Consider the following 14812-nt stretch of genomic DNA (forward strand, 5'->3'; position numbering starts at 1 on the left):
CCTCGGGCCCCCAATGTGCTCCGGCTCCCCGGACTCTGCTCTGCTCCCGGCCCCGCTCTCGCTCTAGACACCAGCCCTGCTCTTCCCCAGACCCCGCTTTGGTTCCCAGCACTTCCCCCTCCCCCGGCTTTGATGTTATTCTGGGCTCCCTGGCCCAGTCTTACACCATCCCCCACTCTTGCCCCGTTCCGCCCCAGCCCCGCTCTGGCTCCAGGCTCTGGAATTTACCCTGAAACCTTTCCATTGTTTGCTGCTCATCCAATCACTAGTAAGCTATAAGCTACAAATGTAGGGAGGATCAATCTTGTGATTGGAACAAGAGTACAGTTAAGAAATGCACTTTTAAAATATTTAACATCCAAATTAATTAATTAAATGGGAAAGAGATGGCTGGGCAGGCGATGTATTGTAGCTGTAGCATGTGGTAGCTGGTGGACACCTGTGCGATCCACGGTGACCACTTCTGCAGCAAGTGTTGGCTGCTCAAGGAACTTTGGCTGAGAGTTGATGAACTGGAGTCTGAGCTGCAGACACTGCAACACATTAGGGAGGGGAGAGTTATCTGGCCACTTTCAGGAGGCAGTCACACCCATTAGATTAATTACATCAAGTTTGGTCCGTGGCCAGGGACAGAAGGGTGTGACTGCAAGTGAGGCAGGTATGGGGATGCAGAATTTAGCTTTGGAGGAGCCTCAGCCAGTGCCCTTGTCCAATAGGTACAAGGTTCTTGCTCCTAGTGTGGGCGAGGGCACAGACTGCAGGGAGGATGAGCAAACTGATCACAACACTGTGGTACAGAGTGCCATTCAAGTGGGGGGGAGAAAAGAGAAATGTAGTAGTAATGGGGGATAGCATAGTTAGGGGAATAGATACTGTTCTCTGCAGCAAAGATAGAGTGTCCCGAAGGCTGTGTTGCCTACCTGGTGCCAAAGTTCAGGACAACTCTCCTGCGCTGGAGAGGAACTTGGAGTGGGAGGGGAAGGATCTAGTTGTCATGGTCCATGTAGGTACCAGCAACATAGGTAGAACTAGGAAAGAGGTTCTGCTGAGGGACTATAGCAGCTTGAGGCTAAATTAAAAAACAGAACCACAAAGGTAATAATCTTCGGATTACTATTTGAGTCACGTGCAAATTGGCATAGAGTAAAAAAAATTAGAGAGGTAAATGCGTGCCTCAAAGATTGGAGTGGGAGAAATGGGTTCCGATTTATGGGGCATTGGCACCAGTACTGGGGAAGGACAGAGCTGTTACATTGGGATGGGCTTCATTTGAACCATGCTGGGACCAGTGTCCTGGTGAATTGTATAACTATGGGTTGTAAATATGGCCTTAAGCTAATTAGTGGGGGCGGAGGGTTCAATTGAAGGGAAGTTTAGAAAATCAGAAATAAATGAGAGAGCAGAGGTACAGGGTTGTGAAGAGACGAACGATAATCAAAGTGTGACAGGAAGGGGCAGAAAAGTTAAGCAGAAGACTGCAGCAGAAACTAGAACCAGAATGAGTAACAATGGTAAAAAGTCAAAGCTTAAGGCTCTTTATCTGAATGCACACAGCATTTGTAACAAGATAGATGAGTTGATGGCACAAATAGGAATAAATGGATATGACTTGATCGCTGTTACAGAGACATGGTTGCAGGATGACTAAGACTGGGAACTCAATATTCAATAGTATTTGACGTTTAGAGAAATAGGCAAAAAGGAGGTGGGGTAGCTTGTTAATAAAGGATGGTAGCAATGTGGTAGTGCATAGTGATATATGTGCAATAGATTGTGATGCAATAGGAATCAGTTTGGGTGGAAATAAGGAATAGCAAGGGGAAGAAGTCACAGGTGGTAGTGGTCTATAGGCCCCCGAAAAGTTGCCTCACTGTAGGACAAAGTATAAATTGGGAAATAATGGAGGCATGTAAGAAGGGCGCTACAATTGTCATGGGTGATTTTAATCTGCATATTGACTGGACAAATCAGATTAGCAGGAGTAACATGGAAGACAAATTTCTAGAGTGCATCAGGGATTTTTTTTAGAGCAATATATTGCAGAACCTACCCGGGAACAGGCTACTTTAAATCTATTAATGTGTAATGAGGTAGGATTAATAAGAGATTTCGTAGTTAAGGATCCTCTAGGGGGTAGCAATCACAACATGGTAGAATTTCAAATTCAGATTGAGGGTGAGCAACTCAGATCTCAAACCAGTGTCCTCAATTTAAATAATGGCAATTACAGAGGTATGAAGAAAGAATTGTCTAAAGCAGGCTGGGGAAGGTCAGTGGATGAGCAGTGGCAGACATTTAAGCAGATATTTCATAACGCTTAGCAAAAATTTATCCTAGTCAAAACGAAGGACTCGATGCGAAGGATGAACCACCCATGGTTAACAAAGGCAATTAAGGAGAGTATCCAATCAAAAACTAAGGCATACAAAGTGGCGAAAACTAGTGGTAGGCCAGAGGATTGAGATTTTTTTAGGAACCAGCAGCGAATGACTAAAAAGCTAATAAAGAGGGAGAAAATTGATTTTGAAAGTAAATTGGCAAGAAATATAAAAACAAACAGCAAGAGCTTCTATGGGTATATAAAAAGAAAGGGATTAGCTAAAGTGAGCATGGGACCCTTGGAGTTTGCGACTGGAGAATTGATAATGGGGAACAGGGAAATGGCAGGTAATTTGAACCAATATTTTGCATTGGCCTTCACAGTGGAGGACACTATAAACATTCCAAAGATATCAGATAAGCAAGGAGCTAATGGGAGGAAAGATCTTGTAACAGTCTCTAACACAAGGAACAAAGTTTTTGAGAAACTAATGGGACTAAAGGCAGACAGGTCGCTGGACCTGATGGTCTGCATCCAAGGGTTTTAAAGGAAGTGGCTGCAGAGATAGTGGAAGCATTGGTCGAAATATTCCAGAACTCACTGGATTTCAGTAGGGTCCCATTGGATAGGAAAACCGCTAATGTGATGCCCCTGTTCGAGGAGGGAGGAAGACAAAAAGCAGGAAACTATAGATCAGTCAGCCTAACATCTGCCATTGGGAAAATGCTAGAGTCCATTATTAAGGAAGAAATAGCAGGACATTTAGAAAAGCTTCACACAATCAAACAGAGTCAACATGATTTTGTGAAAGAGAAATCATGTTTGACAAATTTGCTAGAGTTCTTTGAGGATATAACAAACAGAGTTGATAAAGGGGAACTGGTAGATGTAGTGTATTGGATTTCCAGAAGGCATTTGATAAGATGCCTCATAAAAGTTTATTGCACAAGAACTCACGGTTTTGGGGATAATGTATTAGCATGGATTGAGGATTGGTTAACACATGGAAGACAGAGAGTCGGGATTAATTGATCTTTTTCAGCTTGGAAAGATGTAACTAGTGGAGCGTCACACGGATCTGTCTTAGGGCCTCAATTATTTACTATCTATATTAATGACTTGGTGGGGGGAGGGGAGCAGAGTGTAATGTAATTTGCTGACAATACAAAAATAGGTGGGAGGGCAAGTTGTGATGTGGACATAAGGAATCTGCAAGGGGATATAGACAGGTTGAGTGAGTGGGCAAAAACTTGGCAGATGGAGTTTAATGTAGGAACGTGTGAGGTCATGCGCTTTGGTAGGAAAAATCAAAAGGCAGCCTATGATTTAAACGGAGAGACTCCAAAAAAGTGCAGCACGGAGGGATCTGGGTGTTCTTGTGCATGAAACACAAAAGGTTAGCATTGCAGGTGCAGCTAGTAATTAAGAAGGCAAATAGAATTTTGGCCTGTATTGCTAGGGGGTTAGAGTTTAAAAATAGGAAAGTCTTGTTACAACTGCACAGGGTGTTGGTAAGGCCGCACCTGGAGTATTGTGTACTGTTTTGGTCTGCTTTTTTGGTAGCTTAGATTGGTACCAACAAAAGCTGGTACAGTTTATTTCTTGAGTGGTGGTTCATTCTCCATCATAGATACACCATCCACTAGACCCCAGGAGGAGATTGAGTTTGTGGATCCCTTAGTTCTTTTTGAAGATAGGCTGGAAGGTGTGGACACAGAAGACACTGCAGCAGACAGTGAACATCTGCAAGAGGACCTTCTGGACCTAGATTGGCTCTTTCCTGAAGATGGTTATGAGAAAGAAACCATACAAGATTCTAAGGGGGCTTGACAGGGTAGATGTTGAGAAGATGTTTCCACTAGCAGGGGAATCTTAAACTAGGGAACATAGTTATAGAATAAGGGGACACTTATTTAAAACTGAGATACGAAGGAATTTCTTCTCTCAGAGGGTAGTGAGTGTCTGGAAATCTCCACCTCAGAGAGCTATGGAGGCTAGATCACTGAAAGTATTTAAAGAGGAGGTGGATAGATTTTTAAAATATTGGGGAGTTGAGGGCTATGAAGAACTGGCACGAAAAAGGAGTTGAGGCCTCGGGCAGATCAGCCATGATCTTATTGAATGGTGGAACAGGCTTGAGGGGCCAAATGGCCTACTCCTGCTCCTATTTCATATATTCTTAGTGATTAGATGAGCAACTTTACAGCATTTTTCAAATCTAAGTCAGTTGAATGTCCCACAGGTTTGGCGGGCTGAGTCTGGAGGGGTTGGGGCCAGAATCTGGCCCACGGGCCACCAGTTGGACAAGCCTGCTCTATGTTGTCTGCTGTCAAAGCATATTTTTAAAGAATGGAGATGTATGTGTAACAATGGGATATTCTGAAGAAAGTAGATGGTGACCTAAAACAGAACAACTGGATGCCTTTCAAGAAGGAATTTCCAAAGTCGGGTGTAGGACCGATCACTTGTCATCCAACAGAGGCTGGTACAGTTTATTTCTTGAGTGGTGGTTCATTCTCCATCACTGATACACCATCCACTAGATCCCAGGAGGAGGAGATTGAGTTTGTGGATCCCTCAGTTCTTTTTGAAGATAGGCTGGAAGGCATGGACACAGAAGGCACTGCAGCAGACAGTGACCATCTGCAAGAAGACCTTCTGGACCTAGGTTGGCTCTTTCCTGAAGACGGTTATGAGAAAGAAACCATTGTTGCATCAAATGATCCATTGGAAGTTGAGGTCCTAGAGATTGGTGTGCTATTTGAATGAACTGCCCGAAGTACGTGAGGAATCAGGTGTGTTTGCTTTCGAAGAGCAGAATTTATATCTTTGCCCCACTGAATCCACCAATGAGATGAATTGTATATCACTGGTTGACCATAGAGAGTTGTCCGGGGAGAACAAAATGCATGATTCCATAGAGGATCCAACGCCAGAGCATTGATGGAGCCTATTAGCTTGGGTGAAAGTAAGTTGACTCCCACACTTCAATCTCATCAGAAAATCTTTCTTCCATTAATGTTACCCTTCAGCGCAGAAGCAGAGGCCGAATCTATAGAGCTTCTATGCCTGAGGAGCCCTCAAGGATTTTGTCTAGATTTACTTCTGGAGATTCACTCCATCGCTGAAAATGATGTTGTTTTATCTTCTTATGCTGACACTGTTATCCCATTGCCTACAGCAGAGCAGCCTTATGCTGAAGCAAGTGTGGCAATGTTATCACTGCGTACAGAAAGTGAAAGTATTTTCCGAAGTGTTGCCGGGAAGTTATATCTTCTTCATTTCCTGCAATGTCTATAGAAATTTTGTCGTTCTTCTTGTCATCAAGATCACAAATGTTGAAAATCTTTATTGTGCTTAATGCAACAGTGATTTTTTTTTAGTTTATTCATGTGATGTGGGTTTCGCTGGCTGGGCCAGTATTTATTGCCCATCCCTAGTTGCCCTTGAGAAGGTGGTGGTGAGCTGCCTCCTTGAACCGCTGCAGTCCATGTGGTGTAGGTATACCCACAGTGCTGTTAGGGAGAGAGTTCCAGGATTTTGACCTAGCGACAGTGGAGGAACAGCGATATATTTCCAAATCAGGATGGTGAGTGACTTCGACGGGAACTTACAGGTAGTGGTGCTCCCACCTATCTGCTGCCCTTGTTCTTATGGATGGTAGTGGTCGTGGGTTTGGAAGGTGCTGTCTAAGGAGCCCTGGTGAATTCCTAGTGAATGATATAGCTGTGAAACTCTTTGTTGGAGTTGGAGATACTTCATCTTCTCAGAGCTTTCTCCAGTGTGCAAAGAGGGAGCTTAAGATTCCTGAGCAAATGCTAGTCTGTCCCCTTCTTGTTCAAGAAAGTGCAAGTCATAGAGGTCCACAGCACAGAAGAAGGCACTTCGGCCCATCCAGTCTGCACCATCAAACAAGTACCTAACTATTCTAATCCCATTTTCCAGCACTAGGCCTATAGCCTTGTAATGCAAGTGCACATCCAAATCTTCTTAAATGTTATGAGGGTTTCTGCCTCTACCACCCTTCCAAGCAGTGAGTTCCAGATTCCCACTACCCTCTGGGTGAAAAAATCCTTCCTCACATCCCCGCTAAAGCTCCTGCCCCTTACCTTAAATCTGTGCCCACTGGTTATTGATCCCTCCACCAAGGGGAAAAGTTCCTTCCTGTCTACCCTAACTATGCCCCTCATAATTTTATACACTTCAATCATGTCCCACCTCAATCTCCTCTGCTCCAGAGAAATAACCCCAGTCTAGCCAATTTCTCCTCATAACTAAAATTCTCCAGCCCAGGCAACATCCTGGTAAATTTTCTCTGCACTCTGATGCAATCACATCCTTCCTATAATGTGGATTCCAGAACTGCACACAATACTCTAGCTGTGGTCTAACTAGCATTGTATACAGTTCCAGCATAACCTCCCTGTTCTTATATTCTATGCCTCAGCTAATAAAAGCAAGTATCCCATATGCCTTCTTAAGTGTCGATGTCCTTCAGCCTTCTCTCTTGGATCAGTCTTTCTTTGAAAAGTTTCCACCTTCCTTACATTTCAGCTGTCATGGAGATCACAGTCCAATTACCAGCAGTGCTGGAAAGCTGCTACTTCACTGATGATGTTTTCCAGGGAAAAGACGAGTGCCAGCATGTTTACGCGATGTCCTCCCAGAGGGGCAAGAACACTGGGAGATTGAATCCTTTATAACAATGATTTGTGGGTATTGTAGGGGGTGGGGGGGTGGGGGGGGGTGGCGGTGTGCGGAAGAATAGGACCTGGATACAGTGTGTATCCAGATACAGTAAAGAAGGTTACAGAAGTTCAAGAGAGTAATGTAAATAGTTTAAGAAGTAGTTTAATGTTGTTACTTAAAAAGTTGACATTATACTTGGGGGTAGGTTTAGCATATTGGGCGAATAGTTATGGCAATAAGATAGTAATGTGTATCATGATATAACAGTGACATAAGCAGTCATATGCTAGAGCAGAGGAACTAGTCTGTACTCAAGAGAGATGTACTAACCTAGTAACTCATCATGTACATAAGGTCAATAAAGTAGTGTTGAAGTAACCTGAGACAGACCAGAGTTACTCATGTAGAGAGGGAAAGCTTCCTAGTATAGGTTAGACCACGAGGCAAACACCAGAACACTCACCACCTCTGATTTGCAAATTCTCCCTGGTGTTTTATGTACTCCTGCCCTGCAAGAAGAGGGAAAAAAATGACCTGTGAGTGAGAGTAATGGCATGTATTCATCAATGGGGGGAAAGTATTTGTTGAAGGTGACTGTGAGAGAAAGGGAAGACATTGCCTCTATAAGGATGAGAATGAGTCTCAGTGGTAGATGGATAGATGAGGCTGTGAAGATATACATAGACAGAGAGGGATGGGTGTATCTGCAAGGTCAGTTGGAGCAGGCTTGAAAAGGCAGACTGAGGGAGCTGGGGTGATATGCAAATCAGCATGTGGGTGAATTTTCCATTGCTCTTATTTTTATTTTCTCTTAGGTAATTGAACCACTTCCTGCATCAGATCCAAGACTGTAGCACTGTGCTCCTGCTGCTGACCTCTTGAGTACCTCCACCACATCTCTTTGATGTTCTCAGCTGGCTTCTTCCTCCCATTGCTAAGAAACAGTGTCTTCCTTTGGGTCCTCACAGCACATGTAGAGAGACGTGGAGAAACAGTGCATAGCCTTTGCGTTTCTCTCTTCCACTGCAAGCATTGTTTCTCTCTCCTTCCCAATTCTAGCTGCTTCAATGTACATGTTTGGAGTACCCCTTTCAGTATTGAAATTGAGATTGTATCATGCAGATTGTCATCGTGTCCACCAATGTTAATTTGATTGGAAACTAAGACATCAGATGTCCCCGAAGTGGCTGTGTTAAAAAGCTACTGACTGTTGTGCTGCACATACTTGTGAGTTTCCCACACATAATTGCCTTTCACCACATGCCATTGCCAGCATATCTGCGCATTTAAGTCCAGCCCAAGTAGTCTGTGAATCAATTTGATAAAACGGAGCTGAATTGGAGGGTTGGGGGGAAGAATCACTTGATTTAAAATTTCATCTATGCAAAATAGCAAATAACCCTTTAACTATAAATTTGCAATTATCTAACATCCTTTTACGTTCTCTTATATTTCCTGGTGATATAATGCATCCTGTATAGATTTGTGGTTGATACATCCTGCTGAAATAAAGTTAATGTAAAAAAAACTTGTACAAGACCATAATGCACTTAAAACTATAGGCAAGATTTGCCCGATCAAGTTATACATATGAATTCTGCCAAATTTCATCCTAAATTAATTTAGCCTACTTATATTTAATTTTTAATGTATGGCCGATTTCCAAACATTGTAATAGCAAGGTACAAAAGCAATTTTTCCCCCAGTTTCTGTTATTGCTAGCTTAAACAACAGTACCAGAGCACAATCTATAACTAAATGAATAGATGGGTACCTGTTATGACTGATGCAGTTGGTACAGCTAAGTTATTTAAAAATCCCAGAGGGAAACTTAAAACAACTGTCATAACCTAAAATTTTAAGTGTTATGTTTGAGATGCTAAATTCAGAAATCAGACCACCAGTTCTCAAAAGGTTTTATATTAATCTAGATTAAACATTTTATTAAGTCACAACACATTAAACATAGATACATGGCTACAAAGTACTACTATCATAACTTTTAACAAATTCCCAAACTAATCTCCATTAAGGCAACAGCAAACCATTGACTTAACCAGATACCAGGCAAAGCATTTTCACCTTACAAATTCAAAATGAGGTTCTTTTCACTTTTGTTCCTGTGGAGACTGTTGGAGGCTTACAGCTGCTGTTGATCTCACATTGTCTCTCCTCTGCTGCAATTGTACTTAGCACTGCGCATTGAATGTAAATTCTCATTGTATCACCAACCTTTGAACTAAACCTCTCTAACAATAAAACCCCTTTCATAGTACCAATTTTATTAATATAAACATATTGCTTGGTATCTGTAGATAGGTGTCAGTTTTCACCCCATTTCTTATTGAAAAAATGCAAATGCATACTTTCTTGCTTACATATCAAAATTAGTACACATTAAAGCACCCGAATTAGCTGGCTTTAATCCAGTTAAGACAGACCCACAGACTAAACCTCTATTTCAAAAGAAAAATATTTTTCAATAATATTATATATATTAATAGCTTCATGACCAAATTGAAAAACTTGCATCCTTAGGAAATAAATCTGATAAAACAAACAGTAACCAGTAGTTAATTAATTACCTAATTATCATTGACTCCCTTCATTGTAGCACAATCGTGTAAGGGAAGATGGAATGTTAGTTTGTTTAAGAACATAAGCAATAGAAACAGGAGTAGGCCATTCAGTCCTTTGAGCCTGCTCCAGCATTCACTGAGATCTGATCTTCTACTTCAACACCATTTTCCTGCACTATCCCTGTATAACTTGATGTTTTGAATATGTAGAAATCTGTTAATCTTAGCCTTGAGCATACTCAACAACTGAGCCTCCACAGCCCTCTGGGGCAGAGAATTCCAAAGATTCACCACCTTTTGAATGAAGAAATTCCTCTCCATCTCAATCCCAAATGATCTGCCCTCTATTCTGAGACTCTGCCCCCTGGTTCTAGACACCCCAATCAGGGGAAACATCCTTCCTGCCTCTACCCTGTTGAGCCCTGTAAGAATTTTGTATGTTTGAATGAGATCACCACTCATTCTTCTAAACTCCAGAGAACAAAGGCCCAAACTTTTTAATTGTTCTTCATAGGGCAATCCCTCCATCCCAGGAATTAATTTAATGAACCTTTGTTACACTCCCGCTGTGGCAGCTATATCTTTCCTTAGGCAAGGAGAGCAAAATGGCACATAATACTCCAGGCGCAGCTCTATATATTTGCAGTAAGACATCTTTACTCCTATACTCAAATCCTCTTGCAATAAAGGCCAACATACCATTTGCTTTATTAATTGCTTGCTGTACCTACATATTAGCTGTCAGCTAATATGCAGGTACAGAACACCTAAGTCCCTTTGAAGTTCAACACTTCCCAATCTCTCACCATTTAAGAAATATTCTGTGTTTCTTTTTCCTACCAAAATGGATAACCTCACATTTCTCTACCTTGTATTCCATCTGCCAAATTTTTTGACCACTGCACATCCCCTTGCCTCCCCATATGCCCTTGAAGCATCTTTTCATCCTCCTCAGAACTCATACTTCCATCCAGTTTTGGGTCATCTGCAAACTTGGAAATATTACCTTTAATTCCCACATCCAAATCATTGAAATAGATTGTGAACAGCTGGGGCCCAAGCACTGATCCTTGCAGTACCCCACTTGTCACAACCTGCCAACCTGAAAATGACCCATTTAAACCTACTCTCTGTTTTCTGGCCATTAATCAGTTCTCAATCCATGCCAATATATCCCCCCACCAATTCCACCTGCTCTAATTTTGTTTACAAACCTCTTGTGTGAGACTTTTTCAAAAGCTTTCTGAAAATCTAAATATACCTCATCTACCAGTTCCCCCTTATCTGTTATGCTGGTTACATCCTCAAAAAATTCCAACAGGGTTGTTAAACATGATTTCCCTTTTATAAATCCATGTTGACTCTGCCCAATCCTATCATTATTTTCTAAGTGTCCTGTTATCAGATCCTATTACTGATGTCAGGCTCCTTTCTTAAATAGTGGGGTTGCATTTGCCACCTTCCAATCTGCAGGAGCCATTTCAGAGCCTATAGAATTTTGAAAGATGACCACCAATGCATCTACTACCTCTGCAGCCACCTCTTTCAACACTCCGGGGTGTAGATCATCAGGTTAAGGGGATTTATCTACTTTAAGTTTCATTAATTTCTCTAGTACATTTTTTTTAACTAGACACAAAGTATTTGTTTAGTTTCACTGCCATTTCCTTATTCCCCTATATGAATTCTCTTGACTCCACTTGTAATGGATCCACATTTGATTTTGCTAAGCTTTTCCTTTTTATACCTATAGAAGTTTTTGCAGTCCTTTTTTATGGTTCGCACTTGTCTACTCATTAGTTTATTTCATTTAAAATAAAGTGCTGTACTGACTCGAAGCGTTAACTGTGTACCTCTCCACAGATGCTGCCAGACCTGCTGAGTTTTTCCAGGTATTTTTATTTTTGTGCTGTTTTTCCTAGCTCTGTCTCATGCTTACAAAAGAATATCTCTACAAATGAGTCATATAGTTTGAAATACACAAAGTTCAGACCTGCTCTTACCAGGTCTACCATGCATACTTTTGAGTTTCATGCTCCAAAATCTGACTTGAATGGAGGCAGCAGATGATTTAAAGGGTCAACTGCCTCTGTGAACCACGTATGCTTGAAATGCAAACCCCAATTCTTGTCCCTGTGAAGATGGGATGTGTTTTAGGGGCGGGACTTACAATGGCCCATCTACTATTTTTGCTACAACAGTAAGACTCTCCGTTTTGGCAAAAATCCTGGCCCTTGTATTTCTTGGACGGGGAATTCAATTTCCTTTACATTCTTATTGTTCTAGTTAGTTCAACCGTTTGCCTTCTTTTCTGAGGCATTTACTGTTCCTTCAGGATCTCTATTACTTTATTAATTCCTTTGTCTGCATCAGAATTCAGAGCTGAGATAGTTCTAAAAACAATCCCTGCCTTTCGATGCTATATTGTGAGATGATCAGTATGGTGATTATCTAATTACACCCTAATTAGGTCCAAACTTCAGTCATTATAAAATAAAGCAAAATGATTGAAACAGAGCACTAAATGACCCAACTTTTGGGTGGCTATATTAACTTGAAGTTAATACTTTGTTCACTAATTTTTCTTCAATATAAACTGATGTTCTCTGATACTTAACGTATCAACTCTTGTTATCTTTATACTCAACATTCACTATTTACTTTCTTTTATTTAACATTCATGGGACGTGGGTATCACTGGCAAGATTAGCATTTATTGCCCTTGAGAAGGTGGTGGTGAGCCAGGTTATTGAAGCACTGCAGTCCATGTCATGTAGGTAAATAATGTTGAAATAACCAATGCCCAGTGTCGTAATATATGCATTTAAAGTTATTCCACGTTCCAGAATATCAAAACTTCACCAGAAAGATAAGGTTGCAAAGTAAATTGAACTCCACAATCATTGTCCAAGAAATACATGGGCCGGGATTTTTGCCAAAGCAGCGAGTCTTGCTGTTGGAGCAAAAATAGTGGACGGGCCATTGCAAGTCCCACCCCTAAAACATGTCCTATTTTCGCAGGGGCAGAAATTGGGGTTTGCATTTCACGCATGCGTGGTTCACAGAGGCAGTTGGCCCTTTAAATCATCTGCTGCCTCCATTCAAGTCCATTGGTAGCCCAGAAGCATGAAACTCAAAAGTATGCAGAGTAGACCTAGTAAGAGCAGGTCTGAACTTTATGTATTTCTTACATTTGGAGAGGTAACGTGCTCCTTTTGGATCTGATCGCGGGCAACCTTGGGGGGAAGCCAGGTGTCTTTGGAGAAGTTCAGGTGCACTTTGGAATTGTTATGATTAGGCATTAATGTGCGTAAGAAGTGCATAAACACATTGACAGTCAAGCTGAATGGAACTGTCAACAGACTTGTCAAAATCAACTGACAAAAGTGTCAAAAACAACTGTCAAGAGGACCTGTCAAAAGTATCAACCAGACCTCTCAAGAGGACCTGTCAAGAGGACATGCCAAAAGTGGCAAGAGGAACTGTCATGATGACGTGTCAAGAGGACCTGTCAAATGTGTCAAGAGGACCTGTCAAAAGTGAGATGTCAGACTTTCAGGCATTTAAAAGTCCTGCTCTTTAAATCTTTGAAAAAAATGCCTGGAGTGTTAAAAAGATTGTCGTTTCACTCTGTTGACGTAAATATGAGGGATTCTGTTAGTGGATTACTGCTGCATGACTGATTTTACGTTAATGCATTGTCACAGTAAGATGCCTATCATTTCACAGTGGTTCTCGACTTTGAAATGGGACTGTAAATTCCAATGCTTTTTGTTATAAGGGTTTGTGCACTTGAATAAAATGCTTGTTGTTATAAGGCTCTATCTAGTTGAAGAAATGTAAATGTTGTAAATGAGTTCTTATGAATGAGACCCCGGATTTTCACCCCCGGCTCAGGAACGCAGAGGGGGCACATTTCCCTGCTCCACTAACCCAACCAGGGAGAAAGAGGCCCAGTGGGCCATATTTTCATTTTTTTGGGGGTGCAGGCTGGATTAGAAGTCAGGCCGCCTTCCCTGGAATGTGTGGAGGTTGCTGGGTACAGAAGTGGCTGGGCAGAGGGCCTGCTTCTGTGCTCCGGCATTTTGTTGAAGTTATTAAAAAATTATTAAAACAAAAAAACAGAGCTCCAGCCCTCACCCCCAAGACACTCCCTGTGCCCTATCTATGCCATCTCATACCCTACCCATCCTCATGGCCCCTCATACCCTCCATGCCACCCTATACCATTGTACCCATCCCCAAGGCCCTTCAATCCTCATGCTGCCTCATGCCCCTCTACCTATCTATCCCATCCCCCTAGGCCTACCCATGCTCCCACTCATCCCTATGGCTCTTTAATAGCCCCTTTTCCAACTTATGCCAGCTCAAATCATGGCAATCCATGCCCCCTTTGCTCTTACCCTTTCCCTGCCAACTCACCCAGTATTCACCATGGGCAAACCTCAGGATCCACGCTGACATAAAATAATGTGTCTGTTAATGATGTTAGTATAATAAAAAAACTTATTGATAAAAACATTTAATACATGGAAATTTATCCAACTAATCCTTTATGAAAACAAATGTTTCACTTAAATACTTAATCTCCTATGAAAACAAAAATTTGTATTCTATAACTACTTAGAGCTATCAATCAAACTGCTCACTTAACAGACATCCACTGTGGTAATGTTAGGTTGTTAAATTAGGTCATGCAGCATAAATCCTATAATGATATCATTCAGAGCTGTGTCAACAGAAAAGCCTTGATTTTTTTCAAACTCCACATTTTTAAAAAATTTAAAGCCCAGCAAGTTCAATCCCTTGATAGCTTTGACATTCCAATGGCTTTGAACATTCCAGTGAGTTTTGACAGTTCCAATGAGTTTATGCACAATCATGTCTACTTTTAGCAGTCCTAAAGGGCATTTGACCTACCCCAAAGGGTGCTTTACCACTACAGAGGTGTCCCAGGACCATATTCAAAGGGATACCTCTCCAAAAAGGTACCCTGACTTTTCAAAAAATCCACAAGGTTCAGACCTGCTTCTACCATCTGCACACTTTGTGTTTCAGACACCTAGGGCAGAATTTTCCCCCATCGGGGGGGTGGAAGGGGGAGTTCAGGAGCAGGTACGTGCGGGCGCACCTCCAATCGGCGCCCCTGATCGGAGGCGCACAGCCATATTACATGGGCGGGCCTTAATTGGCCCGCCCAGCGTGATGTCCGCCAGCAAGCACT

Source organism: Carcharodon carcharias, chromosome 13 (assembly GCF_017639515.1).
Source record: "Carcharodon carcharias isolate sCarCar2 chromosome 13, sCarCar2.pri, whole genome shotgun sequence".
Lineage (NCBI taxonomy): Eukaryota > Metazoa > Chordata > Chondrichthyes > Lamniformes > Lamnidae > Carcharodon > Carcharodon carcharias.